Source organism: Rhipicephalus microplus, unplaced genomic scaffold (assembly GCF_043290135.1).
Source record: "Rhipicephalus microplus isolate Deutch F79 unplaced genomic scaffold, USDA_Rmic scaffold_181, whole genome shotgun sequence".
In the NCBI taxonomy this organism is placed as follows: domain Eukaryota; kingdom Metazoa; phylum Arthropoda; class Arachnida; order Ixodida; family Ixodidae; genus Rhipicephalus; species Rhipicephalus microplus.
Genome location: NW_027464752.1, coordinates 105,001 through 120,000, shown reverse-complemented (window position 1 = coordinate 120,000; position 15,000 = coordinate 105,001). Strand labels below are relative to the sequence as shown.

At 62.0% G+C, this 15,000-nt stretch overlaps 2 non-coding genes across 2 annotated transcripts; both read right to left on the bottom strand.

The window, feature by feature from the left end:
- Positions 1-695: 695 nt before the first annotated feature.
- On the bottom strand, positions 696-848 carry LOC142791684 (5.8S ribosomal RNA). The gene has a single exon (XR_012890381.1). It is a non-coding gene; the product is annotated as a 5.8S ribosomal RNA (ribosomal RNA).
- Positions 849-2,567: 1,719 nt separating this feature from the next.
- LOC142791681 (small subunit ribosomal RNA) lies at positions 2,568-4,382 on the bottom strand. The gene has a single exon (XR_012890378.1). It is a non-coding gene; the product is annotated as a small subunit ribosomal RNA (ribosomal RNA).
- Between the last annotated feature and the right edge of the window lie 10,618 nt (positions 4,383-15,000).

Genomic DNA, 15,000 nt, shown 5'->3' with positions numbered 1-15,000 from the left:
TAGACCGACGGCGGACTACGACGAGAACGCCTTAAGCTTCGCCAACGTTTCGCCAACTCGTGCGGGAGACTTTTTCCGCTTCGCGGCAAGTCGTCGCGCCGTGCTCTCCGCATCAACCGCGTACGCAGCGAACCGCAAACGTCGGGCGCAGCCTCCTCACCTCCCTGCGCTTTGCGCGCGAACGTTCCCTGTTCGCGCGGCAAAGCCTGGAGGAGGCACGGCCCCGCAGCGTGTTCGAGCGCCCGGTCTACGGGACACCCTGCTTACTTCGAGGGCAACAAGCGCAACGCAAGGCTGCGATCTCGCGCACTTTGCGCACGGCTGGAGAAGCTTTGCTGGCCGGCTTTCGCTCCTCGTGTTTACCGTGCGTTAAAGTTGCGCGTCCGTGGCTCTCGCAGCTCTTGCGCGCCCGGTCGCAGAGAGGAGTACGCAACCTCGACCGCACTTTCCCTGCAGGCTTCCTTCCGACTCGAAGTCCTGCGGCGGTCTCAACGAGGTGCCACATCCTCAATGCAGTCGGTCGCCCCCGTTTCGGTTGGGCTCTGGCACGACGGTCGCCACCGTCTCGCCCTTGAGTGGCCGCTGTTGGCGCTCGCTGTGAGGTGTTCAGCGTGCTGTCCGTGTTGCCGACGCGGTCAAAACGAGTCGACGGCTCACGTTCCCTTGTGCGCCGAAGGCTCTCTTGATATGTGATCCGACCCTCAGACAGACGAAGCCAAGGGAAGACCCAAGGCCGCAATGTGCGTTCAAAGAATCAGTGCTCAGTGTGTCCTGCAATTCACACCAAGTCTCGCAGCTGGCTGCGTTCTTCATCGACCCGAGAACCGAGTGATCCACCGCTTAGAGTCGTGAAAAAGTGTTTGTTCAATTCCGTACAGTCAAAACCAAACGTTTCTGGCACTCGGCCAAACAGTGGCCAAGAAGGGCGCTTTTCAGCGCACGCTTGGACTCCAAAACTCTGCCGCGCCTTTTTCGGCTGCCGCAAATCGAGCAAACGGTGTGTTTCGGACGGCGTTTCGCTTTCGCTACTTGCGAGTGCTTTCGTGGTCCACCCCTCTATAAATACTCGGGAGGCGTCGAAGCCGGTTCTCCAAGCCGGACCCGTAGGTATCGTTGTGTGCTCGCTCTCATTGGCCCGCCTAACCAGAAAATGCCTGCGGTACACCCATTTGGATAAGAGTGCACGCAGATGCGGGCCTCGACGGCTACACATTTCCTCGGGCGGCCGCCTCCCGGCCTCCGTGGAGCGCGGGATGCACGGTCCCATCGACAAGCCTCTCCCGTTTTTACCGTGGCGTCGCGGTTCACCACGGCAGGCGGGTCGGTCTCCTCCGCATAAAAAGGGGGACCCCCGCTTTTTGTTCCACGAAATCGCACAAGCTTTTTTCGCATCCACGGTTTGCCACCGCACACCAAAATGCCGATCCGGCTGCCTACTTTAGCCAACAGGTGGAGCCAGGCGCGCCGTACTTGCGCGGCACTTCCCACGTCCACCGAAGTCGGTGCCAAGGACCACTTTCGGCGCCGGAGCCGCGTACGAGCCTACTCGAGGCGGAAGAACGAAGCCAGCAAGGGCCTGGCCGCAAGTGCGTTCAATTGTCGGGACGTCCAAGTCCCTCGTTCTTCCGTGCTTCCTCTTTCGGCAAGTCGTTGCGGCACCTTCCCAAAGCGCGCAGACCCGCTAATCGCGACGAGCGCGACGTGGCCGTGCCGCCTTTCCCTCGGCAGCAAGCAAAACGCCTGGCAACTTCGACGCTCCCCTAACCGCGATCTCGCACCGTGTTTCGTGTGGCAAATTCAAAAGCCGGCCGGCGCTGCTGCAACCATTACGGTCGGTACGCATACGCCGCGGAGGGCGGGACGGTCATCGGAGCGTGCGGTTCCTCCATCGAGTACTGCGCACCTCGGCCGTCGCATCGCCGTGCCATGACCGGCCGCGCGTCAACGCGAACCGGTGCCAGCGAGATCCCTCGCCTGCAAGAACCGACCGGCAGCCTCCGTCACCCGAGGACGCGGAGGCGCTTGCCGCGGACGGCGGGACGGTATGCACTGGTGCACAGCGGACCCGTCACATCGCCAGTTCCTTGACCGACCGCCGACGCTTGTGCCGTTCCTCTCGTACTTGGCAGTCGCCGCGCGATTGTCGGGTCTCGTTCTTGCACGCTCGAACGGTCGGGAGGGCACTCGGCTGGCGTTTCGGGAACGCGCAGCCTCGCCTTCTACCGACGTAACCACGACTCGCCGTTCGCGCTCCGCCGCTCCTGTTTACAGTACTAGGCGGTCCCGCAGCGGTCGGGTCGCGCATTTCGAGCGCTTCGAGCCACGGTGCTGTGGCGGGTCGAAAGCCGACCTATGAGTGCGTTGCGCCGTTTGTACCCGCGTCCGCCACCTGGCCGACCGTCCAAGGTCGCGGTGTTGGCGTCCGCTGGGCGCAACAATTTGTCACGGGGTGCCGCTCCACATTCAGGCAGCCCCGTGGGGAAAAGCCGACCCCGCGTCCAAACGGGGTCAGCGGCAGAAAGTGTCGGGCGCAGACGCAGCTGAGGCGCTCACCCTTCACAATCCGTTAATGATCCTTCCGCAGGTTCACCTACGGAAACCTTGTTACGACTTTTACTTCCTCTAAATGATCAAGTTTGGTCATCTTTCCAACAGACCGGCGCAACCGAAAGGCCGCGCCGGACATCGGTCCGAAGACCTCACTAAATCATTCAATCGGTAGTAGCGACGGGCGGTGTGTACAAAGGGCAGGGACGTAATCAACGCGAGCTTATGACTCGCGCTTACTGGGAGTTCCTCGTTCAAGGGGAACAATTGCAAGCCCCTATCCCAATCACGAAAGAAGTTCCACGGGTTACCCAGTCTTTTCAGACAGGGATAAAGACACGCTGCTTCCTTCAGTGTAGCGCGCGTGCGGCCCCGGACATCTAAGGGCATCACAGACCTGTTATTGCTCTGTTTCGTGCGGCTAGGAGCCGCTTGTCCCTCTAAGAAGGTTGTAAGGTGCTGGGAACCCCGCACCTATTTAATAGGCTAGAGTCTCGTTCGTTATCGGAATTAACCAGACAAATCGCTCCACCAACTAAGAACGGCCATGCACCACCATCCACCGAATCAAGAAAGAGCTCTCAATCTGTCAATCCTCCCAGTGTCCGGGCCGGGTAAGTTTTCCCGTGTTGAGTCAAATTAAGCCGCAGGCTCCACTCCTGGTGGTGCCCTTCCGTCAATTCCTTTAAGTTTCAGCTTTGCAACCATACTTCCCCCGGAACCCAAATACTTTGGTTTCCCGGAAGCTGCCCGCCGAGTCATTTGAGTAACTCAGGCGGATCGCTGGTTGGCATCGTTTATGGTCAGAACTAGGGCGGTATCTGATCGCCTTCGAACCTCTGACTTTCGTTCTTGATCAATGAAAACATTCTTGGCAAATGCTTTCGCAGTAGTTCGTCTTGCGACGGTCCAAGAATTTCACCTCTAGCGCCGCAATACGAATGCCCCCGTCCGTCCCTCTTAATCATTACCTCGTATTCCAAAAACCAACAGAACAGAAACGAGGTCTTGTTCTATTATTCCATGCAAGTTTATTCAGGCGACTCGCCTGCGTTGAGCACTCTAATTTTTTCAAAGTAAAAGCACCGGCCATCTCGAGGCACACAATGAAGTGCACCAAGAAAGAACCGGCATGATGTTCAGTCCGAGCCGTCGCATCGGGTAGATGCACTACTCGTCTGGAACTGAGATCCAACTACGAGCTTTTTAACCGCAGCAGCTTTAGTATACGCTATTGGAGCTGGAATTACCGCGGCTGCTGGCACCAGACTTGCCCTCCAATTGATCCTCGTTAAAGGATTTAGAGTGTACTCATTTCAATTACGGGGCCTCAAAAGAGTCCCGTATTGTTATTTTTCGTCACTACCTCCCCGTGCCGGGAGTGGGTAATTTGCGCGCCTGCTGCCTTCCTTGGATGTGGTAGCCGTTTCTCAGGCTCCCTCTCCGGAATCGAACCCTGATTCTCCGTTACCCGTAACAACCATGGTAAGCAAGTAACCTACCATCGAAAGTTGATAAGGCAGACACTTGAAAGAAACGTCGCCGGCTCGTGGCCATGCGATCAGCACAAAGTTATCCAGAGTCACCACACAATACGGGCCGAAACCCGATCGATCTTGGTCTAATAAAAGCACCCGTTACCCAAAGGGCTCCAGGCTCACTGCATGTATTAGCTCTAGAATTGCCACAGTTATCCAAGTAGGAAGAAACGATCTAAGGAACCATAACTGATTTAATGAGCCATTCGCGGTTTCGCCTTATTTCGGCATGTACTTAGACATGCATGGCTTAATCTTTGAGACAAGCATATGATTACTGGCAGGATCAACCAGGTAATCGTTCGACTGCGCGTCCGTCCTCGCCTTCGGCGGGCCGGACGCAGTCTGTGTGCGGCGGAGGCCACCTTCAGGCGCCCCAACACGCTTATTTTGCACTCCGAGATGACGGCGTTCGAGCTCGCTACGGCACAACCTTCCCGAAAGACGAGTGGGAGCCGTGCGGCAAGAAGCACGTTCATGCTCGCTCTTTTTCGTTGCATCGACTCGGTCGCGCCGTGCGGGTTGCCCAAGCCCGCTGCACTGTCGGTGGACCGGCCGGAACTAGCAACGGAGCCGAGACTGCAAAGCCGCCAGACGACGGGTCACGCCCGCGTCTTCGGCGCTTTCGCATCTGAATCGCCCGAGGACGACACGGAACACACCTCGATATCGTGGTAAAACGGCACCGTCCGACAACCAGCCCCTAACGCATCAAGCGGATGAGGCTGCAGACGACTGCCGTGGATTCCCCTGGAGCAGACCCGAGGACACGCTTGACGAGGCCGAAGCCCGCCGCATATCAGACACCCGGTCGCTTTCGCGTACGCCGCTCACGAGAACCCCCACATAATAGCAGCGATAAGTACCCAGACCTCCTTGGGCACTAATACGAGCGTACTCGAGAAAATTTCACCGCGGGTGTGCCCCGAAACGTGTGGCACGTTGAGCGTGCCACAAGTCTACGTCGCTCTCAAACCCGCCGAGGTCGTAGAATTTGCGACCCTACTCACGAAATTCCCACCGAGGATACGGCCGCAAACGTACCGCACCTTGGGTAGGCCACGAGTTTGTGCAACACTACGCTGACGGCACAGCACCGAGGTCGTGCGCGCACGCACGGGAAAATTCCGCCGCGGTTTCTGCCGAAAACGTGAGGCACCACGACTCTCCGCAAGTTCGCGTCGACTGCGAAAGACCGAAGTCGTGAACGACGTGTCCGCTACTCGCCGCCGACACGCTGGACACCAAACGTACAACGACTCGACGGCGTCGTAGAGGCCCACGACGCGGTTTTCCTTAACGACGTCTCGGCGTGGCACCGACAGGTTAGAACGGCCGACCAACGTTCCCTGTCCGCCGTTCGGCTCAGTCGAAGGGCTCGGCGACTTCGGCAATGCTGCGAAGCCGCACGGTGACGCACGCCATGTCCCCATTTTTTTTTTTCTTTCTGCGTCTGCCGGGGTGCCCCTATAATAGCAGCGATAAGCACCCAGACCGCCGTGGGTCGCTCGCCCCGGCTGACGTGGTTTTTCGTACTCCTGCGGCGGTCGCCGTCAAGCACGTCCAAATACGCTACTTTCGTGGGCGCATTCACGCTCTTTCGCTTCGCCGGAGTGCCAGCACTCACTCTGCCAAAAACGGCGAACATCCGAGCGGCGGTTCCCACTTTTGCGTCGGCGTCGCAAACCCCGCCCCGGCAGACGAGGTTTGCCGTACTCGTGCGACGGTGGCCGGCGGGCACGTCGAAAGACGCCGATATCGTGCGCGAATTGGCGCACCTTGGCTTCACCGGAGTGCCGCCACTGACTCCTCCAAAAACGGCGAAGATCCGAGCGGCGCTTCCCACTTTCGCATCGGCGTCCCGAACTCCGCCCCGGCTGACGCGGTTTACCGTACTCGTGCGACGGTCGCCGGCGAGCACGTGGAAAGACGCCGATATCGTGCCCGAATCGGCTCCGTTCGGCTTCGCCGGAGTGCCAGCACTGGCTCGGCGAAAGACGACGAACATCCGAGCGACGGTTCTCACTATTGCGTACGCGTCGCAAACCCCGCCCCGGCAGACGCACTTTGCCGTACTCGTGCGACGGTCGCCGGCGAGCACGTAGAAAGACGCCGATATCGTGCCGGAATCGGCCCCGTTTGGCTTCGCCGGAGTGCCAGCACTCACTCGGCCACAAACGGCGAACATCCGAGCGGCGGTTCCCACTTAGCCGTCGGCGTCCCGAACTCCGCCCCGGCAGACGCGGTTGCCGAGCTCGTGCGACTAGCGACCGCGAAGCCGTCTCGCGACGCCGCTTTCGTGCGCGGCTCCCACTGCGACCTGGGTCACCCGAGGTCGACGAGCAAAAAAGAATGTCGAAAAAAAATTTTTTTTTTTTTGTGTCTGCCGGGGTGCCCCTATAATAGCAGCGATAAGCACCCAGACCGCCATGGGTCGCTCGCCCCGGCTGACGTGGTTTTTCGTTTTCCTGCGGTGGTCGTCGTCAAGCACGTCCAAACACGCCACTTTCGTGGGCGCATTCGCGCTCTTTCGCTTCGCCGGAGTGCCAGCACTCACTCTGCCAAAAACGGCGAACATCCTAGTGGCGGTTCCCACTTTTGCGTCGGCGTCGCCAACCCCGCCCCGGCATACGCGGTTTGCCGTACTCGTGCGGCGGTGGCCGGCGGGCACGTCGAAAGACACCGATATCGTGCGCGAGTCGATGCTTCTTGGTCTCGCAGGAGGGCCGCCACTCACTCCTGCAAAAACGGCGAAGATCCGAGCGGCGCTTCCCACTTTTTCGTCGGCATCGCAAACCTCGCCCCGGCAGACGCGTTTTGCCGTACTCGTGCGACGGTCGCCGGCGAGCACGTCGAAATACGCCGATATCGTGCCCGAATCGGCCCCGTTTCGCTTCGCCGGAGTGCCAGCACTCACTCGGCCAAAAACGGCGAACATCCGAGCAGCGGTACCCACTTAGCCGTCGGCATCCCGAACTCCGCGCCGGCTGACGCGGTTGCCGAGCTCGTGCGACTAGCGACCGCGAACGCGTCTCGCGACGCCGCTTTCGTGCGCGGCTCCCATTGCGACCTGGGTTACCCGAGCTCGACCAGCAAAAAAGAAGGTCGAAAAAAAATTTTTTTTTCTGCGTCTGCCGGGGTGCCCCTATAATAGCAGCGATAAGCACCCAGACCGCCGTGGGTCGCTCGCCCCGGCTGACGTGGTTTTTCGTACTCCTGCAGCGGTCGCCGTCAAGCACGTCCAAATACGCCACTTTCGTGGGCGCTTTCGCGCTCTTTCGCGTCGCCGGTGTGCCAGCACTCACTCTGCCAAAAACGGCCAACATCCGAGCGGCGGTTCCCACTTTTGCGTCGGCGTCGTAAACCCCGCCCCGGCAGACGCGGTTTGCCCTACTCGTGCGACGGTCGCCGGCGAGCGCGTCGAAAGACGCCGATATCGTGCGCTAATTGGCGCTCCTTGGCTTCTCCGGAGTGCCGCCACTCACTCCTCCAAAAACGGCGAAGATCCGAGCGGCGTTCTCCACTTTCGCATCGGTGTCCCGAACTCCGCCCGGGCTGACGCGGTTTACCGTACTCGTGCGACGGTCGCCGCCGGGCACGTCGAAAGACGCCGATATCGTGCCGTAATCGGCCCCGTTTGGCTTCGCCCGAGTGCCAGCACTCACTCGGCCAAAAACGGCGAACATCCGAGCAGCGTTTCCCACTTTCGCATCGGCGTCCCGAAGCCCGCCCCGGCAGACGCGGTTTGCCCTACTCGAGCGACGGTCGCCGGCGATCACGTCGAAAGGCGCCGAATTCGTGCACGAATCGATGCTTCTTGGTCTCGCAGGAGGGCCGCCACTCACTCCTGCAAAAACGGCGAAGATCCGAGTTGCGCTTCCCACTTTTTCGTCGGCGTCCCGAACTACGCCCCGGCTGACGCGGTTTACCGTACTCGTGCGACGGTCGCCGGCGGGCACTTCAAAATACGCCGATTTCGTGGGCGCATTCACGCTGTTTCGCTTCCCCGGAGTGCCAACACTCACTCTGCCGAAAGCGGCGATCATCCGAGCGGCGGTTCCCACTTTTGCGTCGGCTTCGCAAACGGCGCCCCGGCAGACGCGCTCGTGCGACGTACTCGTGCGACGGTCGCCGGCGAGCACGTCGAAAGACGCCGATATCGTGCTCGAATCGACCCCGTTTCGCTTCGCCGGAGTGCTGCCAGTCACGGCGCAGAAAACGGCGAACAAGTGTTTTTTTTTTTTTTTCCTAGAATTTGTGTTATAGAAGGCACATTTGATATCGGACGATAATTTTCAACTTTATCACGCGCACCGATTTTCGTGTAGAGGTTTGCAAGTTTATGGGAATTTCTCCACTTGGAATAATGCGATTTAGTAGTACTACGAGAACTTCATGGATGTACTCAAGGGTACGGGGCAAGTCAGTTACGTCAACACCTGCAGATTTTTTACACTTCAAACTGAAAATTGTTGGTTGTGAGTCCTCGTGTGATATTAAAGGCCGATTCGCTAACACATAGAACAAAGAAAGAAAGGAAGAAAAAACGCCCGCGCTCGCTCAAGAAACCTGGGTTCGCAACAAGTGGCAACAACAAGCAACCGAGCGAGTGCGCCAAAACCCGTGGCGGCCGAACAAACGCGAAGTCCCAACCGCGTCAGCCGGGGCGGCACGGGACAGGAAAAATCACTTCAGCCGGGGCGGCGGGGCACCGAATAAACCTCGTCACCTCGTCGCAGGATAAAAGAGGAAACAAAAAGTCTAAACAGCGTCTGCTGGAGCGAATGCGTAATAAAACAACAACAACAACAAAAAAAAACACCCGCGCTCAAGAAGTCTGCAATCCTCACAAAAGGCGACTGTGACCGAGCAGCGTCAGCCGGGGCCGTGCGGAAACGGAAAAACCGCGACTACCGGGGCGTCGAGGCACCGAAAAATCCACTTCAGCCGCGGCGAAAAAAAAAAACAAAAAGAAAGACGGAGGGGGGGGGGGGAACCACGTCTGCCGGGGCGAAGGAAAAAAAAAAACGCGTCTGCCGGGGCGAGCCCGGGTGCGGCACCACCGGGAAAACTGTGGCAAACAGACATGGCGATCGAGTGAGTGGGCCGCCAGCCAGGCTCAGCCAAAAAGTGCAAAGTCCGAACTGCGTCAGCCGGGGCGGCAAAAACCGCGTCAGCCGGGGCGGCGCAAAAACCCGCGTCTGCCGGGGCGGCACGAAACCGCGTCAGCCGGGGCGGGGCGAAAACTGCGTCAGCCGGGGCGAAAGAAAAAAAAAACGCGTCTGCCGGGGCAAGCCCGGGTGCGGCACCACCGGGAAAACTGTGGCAAACAGACATGGCGATCGAGTGAGTGGGCCGCCAGCCAGGCACAGCCGAAAAGTGCAAAGTCCGAACCGTGTCAGCCGGGGCGACGCAAAAACCGCGTCAGCCGGGGCGGCGCGAAAACCGCGTCAGCCGGGGCGGCACGAAACCGCGTCAGCCGGGGCGGCGCGAAAACTGCGTCAGCCGGGGCGGCGCGAAAACCTCGTCAGCCGGGGCGAGCGAAAAGGGGGGGGGGGGGGGAACCACGTCTGCCGGGGCGAAAGAAAAAAAAACGCGTCTGCCGGGGCGAGCCCGGGTGCGGCACCACCGGGAAGACTGTGGCAAACAGACATGGCGATCGAGTGAGTGGGCCGCCAGCCAGGCTCAGCCCAAAAAGTGCTAAGTCCGAACTGCGTCAGCCGGGGCGGCGCGAAAACCGCGTCTGCCGGGGCGGCACGAAACCGCGTCAGCCGGGGCGGCGCGAAAACTGCGTCAGCCGGGGCGAGCCCGGGTGCGGCACCACCGGGAAAACTGTGGCAAACAGACATGGCGATCGAGTGAGTGGGCCGCCAGCCAGGCACAGCCGAAAAGTGCTAAGTCCGAACTGCGTCAGCCGGGGCGGCAAAAACCGCGTCAGCCGGGGCGGCGCAAAAAACCGCGTCTGCCGGGGCGGCACGAAACCGCGTCAGCCGGGGCGGCGCGAAAACTGCGTCAGCCGGGGCGAAAGAAAAAAAAAACGCGTCTGCCGGGGCGAGCCCGGGTGCGGCACCACCGGGAAAACTGTGGCAAACAGACATGGCGATCGAGTGAGTGGGCCGCCAGCCAGGCACAGCCGAAAAGTGCTAAGTCCGAACTGCGTCTGCCGGGGCGGCACGAAACCGCGTCAGCCGGGGCGGCGCGAAAACCGCGTCTGCCGGGGCGGCACGAAACCGCGTCAGCCGGGGCGGCGCGAAAACTGCGTCAGCCGGGGCGAGCCCGGGTGCGGCACCACCGGGAAAACTGTGGCAAACAGACATGGCGATTGAGTGAGTGGGCCGCCAGCCAGGCACAGCCGAAAAGTGCTAAGTCCGAACTGCGTCTGCCGGGGCGGCACGAAACCGCGTCAGCCGGGGCGGCGCGAAAACCGCGTCTGCCGGGGCGGCACGAAACCGCGTCAGCCGGGGCGGCGCGAAAACTGCGTCAGCCGGGGCGAGCCCGGGTGCGGCACCACCGGGAAAACTGTGGCAAACAGACATGGCGATCGAGTGAGTGGGCCGCCAGCCAGGCACAGCCGAAAAGTGCAAAGTCCGAACCGTGTCAGCCGGGGCGACGCAAAAACCGCGTCAGCCGGGGCGGCGCGAAAACCGCGTCAGCCGGGGCGGCACGAAACCGCGTCAGCCGGGGCGGCGCGAAAACTGCGTCAGCCGGGGCGGCGCGAAAACCTCGTCAGCCGGGGCGAGCGAAAAGGGGGGGGGGGGGAACCACGTCTGCCGGGGCGAAAGAAAAAAAAACGCGTCTGCCGGGGCGAGCCCGGGTGCGGCACCACCGGGAAGACTGTGGCAAACAGACATGGCGATCGAGTGAGTGGGCCGCCAGCCAGGCTCAGCCCAAAAAGTGCTAAGTCCGAACTGCGTCAGCCGGGGCGGCGCGAAAACCGCGTCTGCCGGGGCGGCACGAAACCGCGTCAGCCGGGGCGGCGCGAAAACTGCGTCAGCCGGGGCGAGCCCGGGTGCGGCACCACCGGGAAAACTGTGGCAAACAGACATGGCGATCGAGTGAGTGGGCCGCCAGCCAGGCACAGCCGAAAAGTGCTAAGTCCGAACTGCGTCAGCCGGGGCGGCAAAAACCGCGTCAGCCGGGGCGGCGCAAAAAACCGCGTCTGCCGGGGCGGCACGAAACCGCGTCAGCCGGGGCGGCGCGAAAACTGCGTCAGCCGGGGCGAAAGAAAAAAAAAAACGCGTCTGCCGGGGCGAGCCCGGGTGCGGCACCACCGGGAAAACTGTGGCAAACAGACATGGCGATCGAGTGAGTGGGCCGCCAGCCAGGCACAGCCGAAAAGTGCTAAGTCCGAACTGCGTCTGCCGGGGCGGCACGAAACCGCGTCAGCCGGGGCGGCGCGAAAACCGCGTCTGCCGGGGCGGCACGAAACCGCGTCAGCCGGGGCGGCGCGAAAACTGCGTCAGCCGGGGCGAGCCCGGGTGCGGCACCACCGGGAAAACTGTGGCAAACAGACATGGCGATTGAGTGAGTGGGCCGCCAGCCAGGCACAGCCGAAAAGTGCTAAGTCCGAACTGCGTCTGCCGGGGCGGCACGAAACCGCGTCAGCCGGGGCGGCGCGAAAACCGCGTCTGCCGGGGCGGCACGAAACCGCGTCAGCCGGGGCGGCGCGAAAACCGCGTCTGCCGGGGCGGCACGAAACCGCGTCAGCCGGGGCGGCGCGAAAACTGCGTCAGCCGGGGCGAGCCCGGGTGCGGCACCACCGGGAAGACTGTGGCAAACAGACATGGCGATCGAGTGAGTGGGCCGCCAGCCAGGCTCAGCCCAAAAAGTGCTAAGTCCGAACTGCGTCTGCCGGGGCGGCACGAAACCGCGTCAGCCGGGGCGGCGCGAAAACCGCGTCTGCCGGGGCGGCACGAAACCGCGTCAGCCGGGGCGGCGCGAAAACTGCGTCAGCCGGGGCGAGCCCGGGTGCGGCACCACCGGGAAAACTGTGGCAAACAGACATGGCGATCGAGTGAGTGGGCCGCCAGCCAGGCACAGCCGAAAAGTGCAAAGTCCGAACCGTGTCAGCCGGGGCGACGCAAAAACCGCGTCAGCCGGGGCGGCGCGAAAACCGCGTCAGCCGGGGCGGCACGAAACCGCGTCAGCCGGGGCGGCGCGAAAACTGCGTCAGCCGGGGCGGCGCGAAAACCTCGTCAGCCGGGGCGAGCGAAAAGGGGGGGGGGGAACCACGTCTGCCGGGGCGAAAGAAAAAAAAACGCGTCTGCCGGGGCGAGCCCGGGTGCGGCACCACCGGGAAGACTGTGGCAAACAGACATGGCGATCGAGTGAGTGGGCCGCCAGCCAGGCTCAGCCCAAAAAGTGCTAAGTCCGAACTGCGTCAGCCGGGGCGGCGCGAAAACCGCGTCTGCCGGGGCGGCACGAAACCGCGTCAGCCGGGGCGGCGCGAAAACTGCGTCAGCCGGGGCGAGCCCGGGTGCGGCACCACCGGGAAAACTGTGGCAAACAGACATGGCGATCGAGTGAGTGGGCCGCCAGCCAGGCACAGCCGAAAAGTGCCAAGTCCGAACTGCGTCAGCCGGGGCGGCAAAAACCGCGTCAGCCGGGGCGGCGCAAAAAACCGCGTCTGCCGGGGCGGCACGAAACCGCGTCAGCCGGGGCGGCGCGAAAACTGCGTCAGCCGGGGCGAAAGAAAAAAAAAACGCGTCTGCCGGGGCGAGCCCGGGTGCGGCACCACCGGGAAAACTGTGGCAAACAGACATGGCGATCGAGTGAGTGGGCCGCCAGCCAGGCACAGCCGAAAAGTGCTAAGTCCGAACTGCGTCTGCCGGGGCGGCACGAAACCGCGTCAGCCGGGGCGGCGCGAAAACCGCGTCTGCCGGGGCGGCACGAAACCGCGTCAGCCGGGGCGGCGCGAAAACTGCGTCAGCCGGGGCGAGCCCGGGTGCGGCACCACCGGGAAAACTGTGGCAAACAGACATGGCGATTGAGTGAGTGGGCCGCCAGCCAGGCACAGCCGAAAAGTGCTAAGTCCGAACTGCGTCTGCCGGGGCGGCACGAAACCGCGTCAGCCGGGGCGGCGCGAAAACCGCGTCTGCCGGGGCGGCACGAAACCGCGTCAGCCGGGGCGGCGCGAAAACCGCGTCTGCCGGGGCGGCACGAAACCGCGTCAGCCGGGGCGGCGCGAAAACTGCGTCAGCCGGGGCGAGCCCGGGTGCGGCACCACCGGGAAGACTGTGGCAAACAGACATGGCGATCGAGTGAGTGGGCCGCCAGCCAGGCTCAGCCCAAAAAGTGCTAAGTCCGAACTGCGTCAGCCGGGGCGGCGCGAAAACCGCGTCTGCCGGGGCGGCACGAAACCGCGTCAGCCGGGGCGGCGCGAAAACTGCGTCAGCCGGGGCGAGCCCGGGTGCGGCACCACCGGGAAAACTGTGGCAAACAGACATGGCGATCGAGTGAGTGGGCCGCCAGCCAGGCACAGCCGAAAAGTGCTAAGTCCGAACTGCGTCAGCCGGGGCGGCAAAAACCGCGTCAGCCGGGGCGGCGCAAAAAACCGCGTCTGCCGGGGCGGCACGAAACCGCGTCAGCCGGGGCGGCGCGAAAACTGCGTCAGCCGGGGCGAAAGAAAAAAAAAAACGCGTCTGCCGGGGCGAGCCCGGGTGCGGCACCACCGGGAAAACTGTGGCAAACAGACATGGCGATCGAGTGAGTGGGCCGCCAGCCAGGCACAGCCGAAAAGTGCTAAGTCCGAACTGCGTCTGCCGGGGCGGCACGAAACCGCGTCAGCCGGGGCGGCGCGAAAACCGCGTCTGCCGGGGCGGCACGAAACCGCGTCAGCCGGGGCGGCGCGAAAACTGCGTCAGCCGGGGCGAGCCCGGGTGCGGCACCACCGGGAAAACTGTGGCAAACAGACATGGCGATCGAGTGAGTGGGCCGCCAGCCAGGCACAGCCGAAAAGTGCTAAGTCCGAACTGCGTCAGCCGGGGCGGCAAAAACCGCGTCAGCCGGGGCGGCGCAAAAACCGCGTCTGCCGGGGCGAAATCAAAAAAAAAAACAAAGAAAAAAGCCCGCGCCTAATCAAAAGAAAACAAAGAAAAAAGCTTGCGCTTAATCAAAAGAAAACAAACAAAAAAAGTTCGCGCTTAAGCCTGGCGGTGGAACCACCGGGGCAAACAGACCTGGCGATCGAGTGAGTGGGCCGCCAGCCGGGGTGAGCCAAAAAGTGCAAAGTCCGAACCGCGTCAGCCGGGGCGACGCAAAAACCGCGTCAGCCGGGGCGGCGCGAAAACCGCGTCAGCCGGGGCGGCGCGAAAACCGCGTCAGCCGGGGCGGCGCAAAAACTGCGTCAGCCGGGGCGGCACGGAAAAACGAAAACCGCGTCAGCCGGGGCGGCACGGAAAAACGAAAACCGCGTCAGCCGGGGCGACATCAAAATGAGGAAAAAAAAAAAAAACTGCCTTAGGACACCTGCGTACACTTTCATGCGTTTGGGCATATCTCTCTGTAACACGCGCGCCCCTCGTTACGCGCGGCACTCTGTTTTCTCCGACACCCATATTTCGGCGGCATGTGGCACGCGCGCCCGTCCCTACGCACGGCACACCGCAGTGCTTTCTCGATATTTTTCTTTTCCTCCAACACCGTCATCTATAGGCTTTTAGTGACCTGTTGCTCGTGGCACAAGTTCGCTAGCTCTGACACCTCTTGCATGCGCACCGTTTTTGCGCACGGTGCTATGCCGCAAAGCACGGCAGTCGCATGCGTTTCTCTCAGGCACCTCTTTTTTGACACAACGCTGTGGTGCTTAGAAACACACGCGCCGCTTTTGCGCACAGAACTCCACCGTACAGCACGGTAGTCACGTTTGTTCCACACGAACAGCAGTGTGCATCGTGCTACGACACTTTGAAAGCTT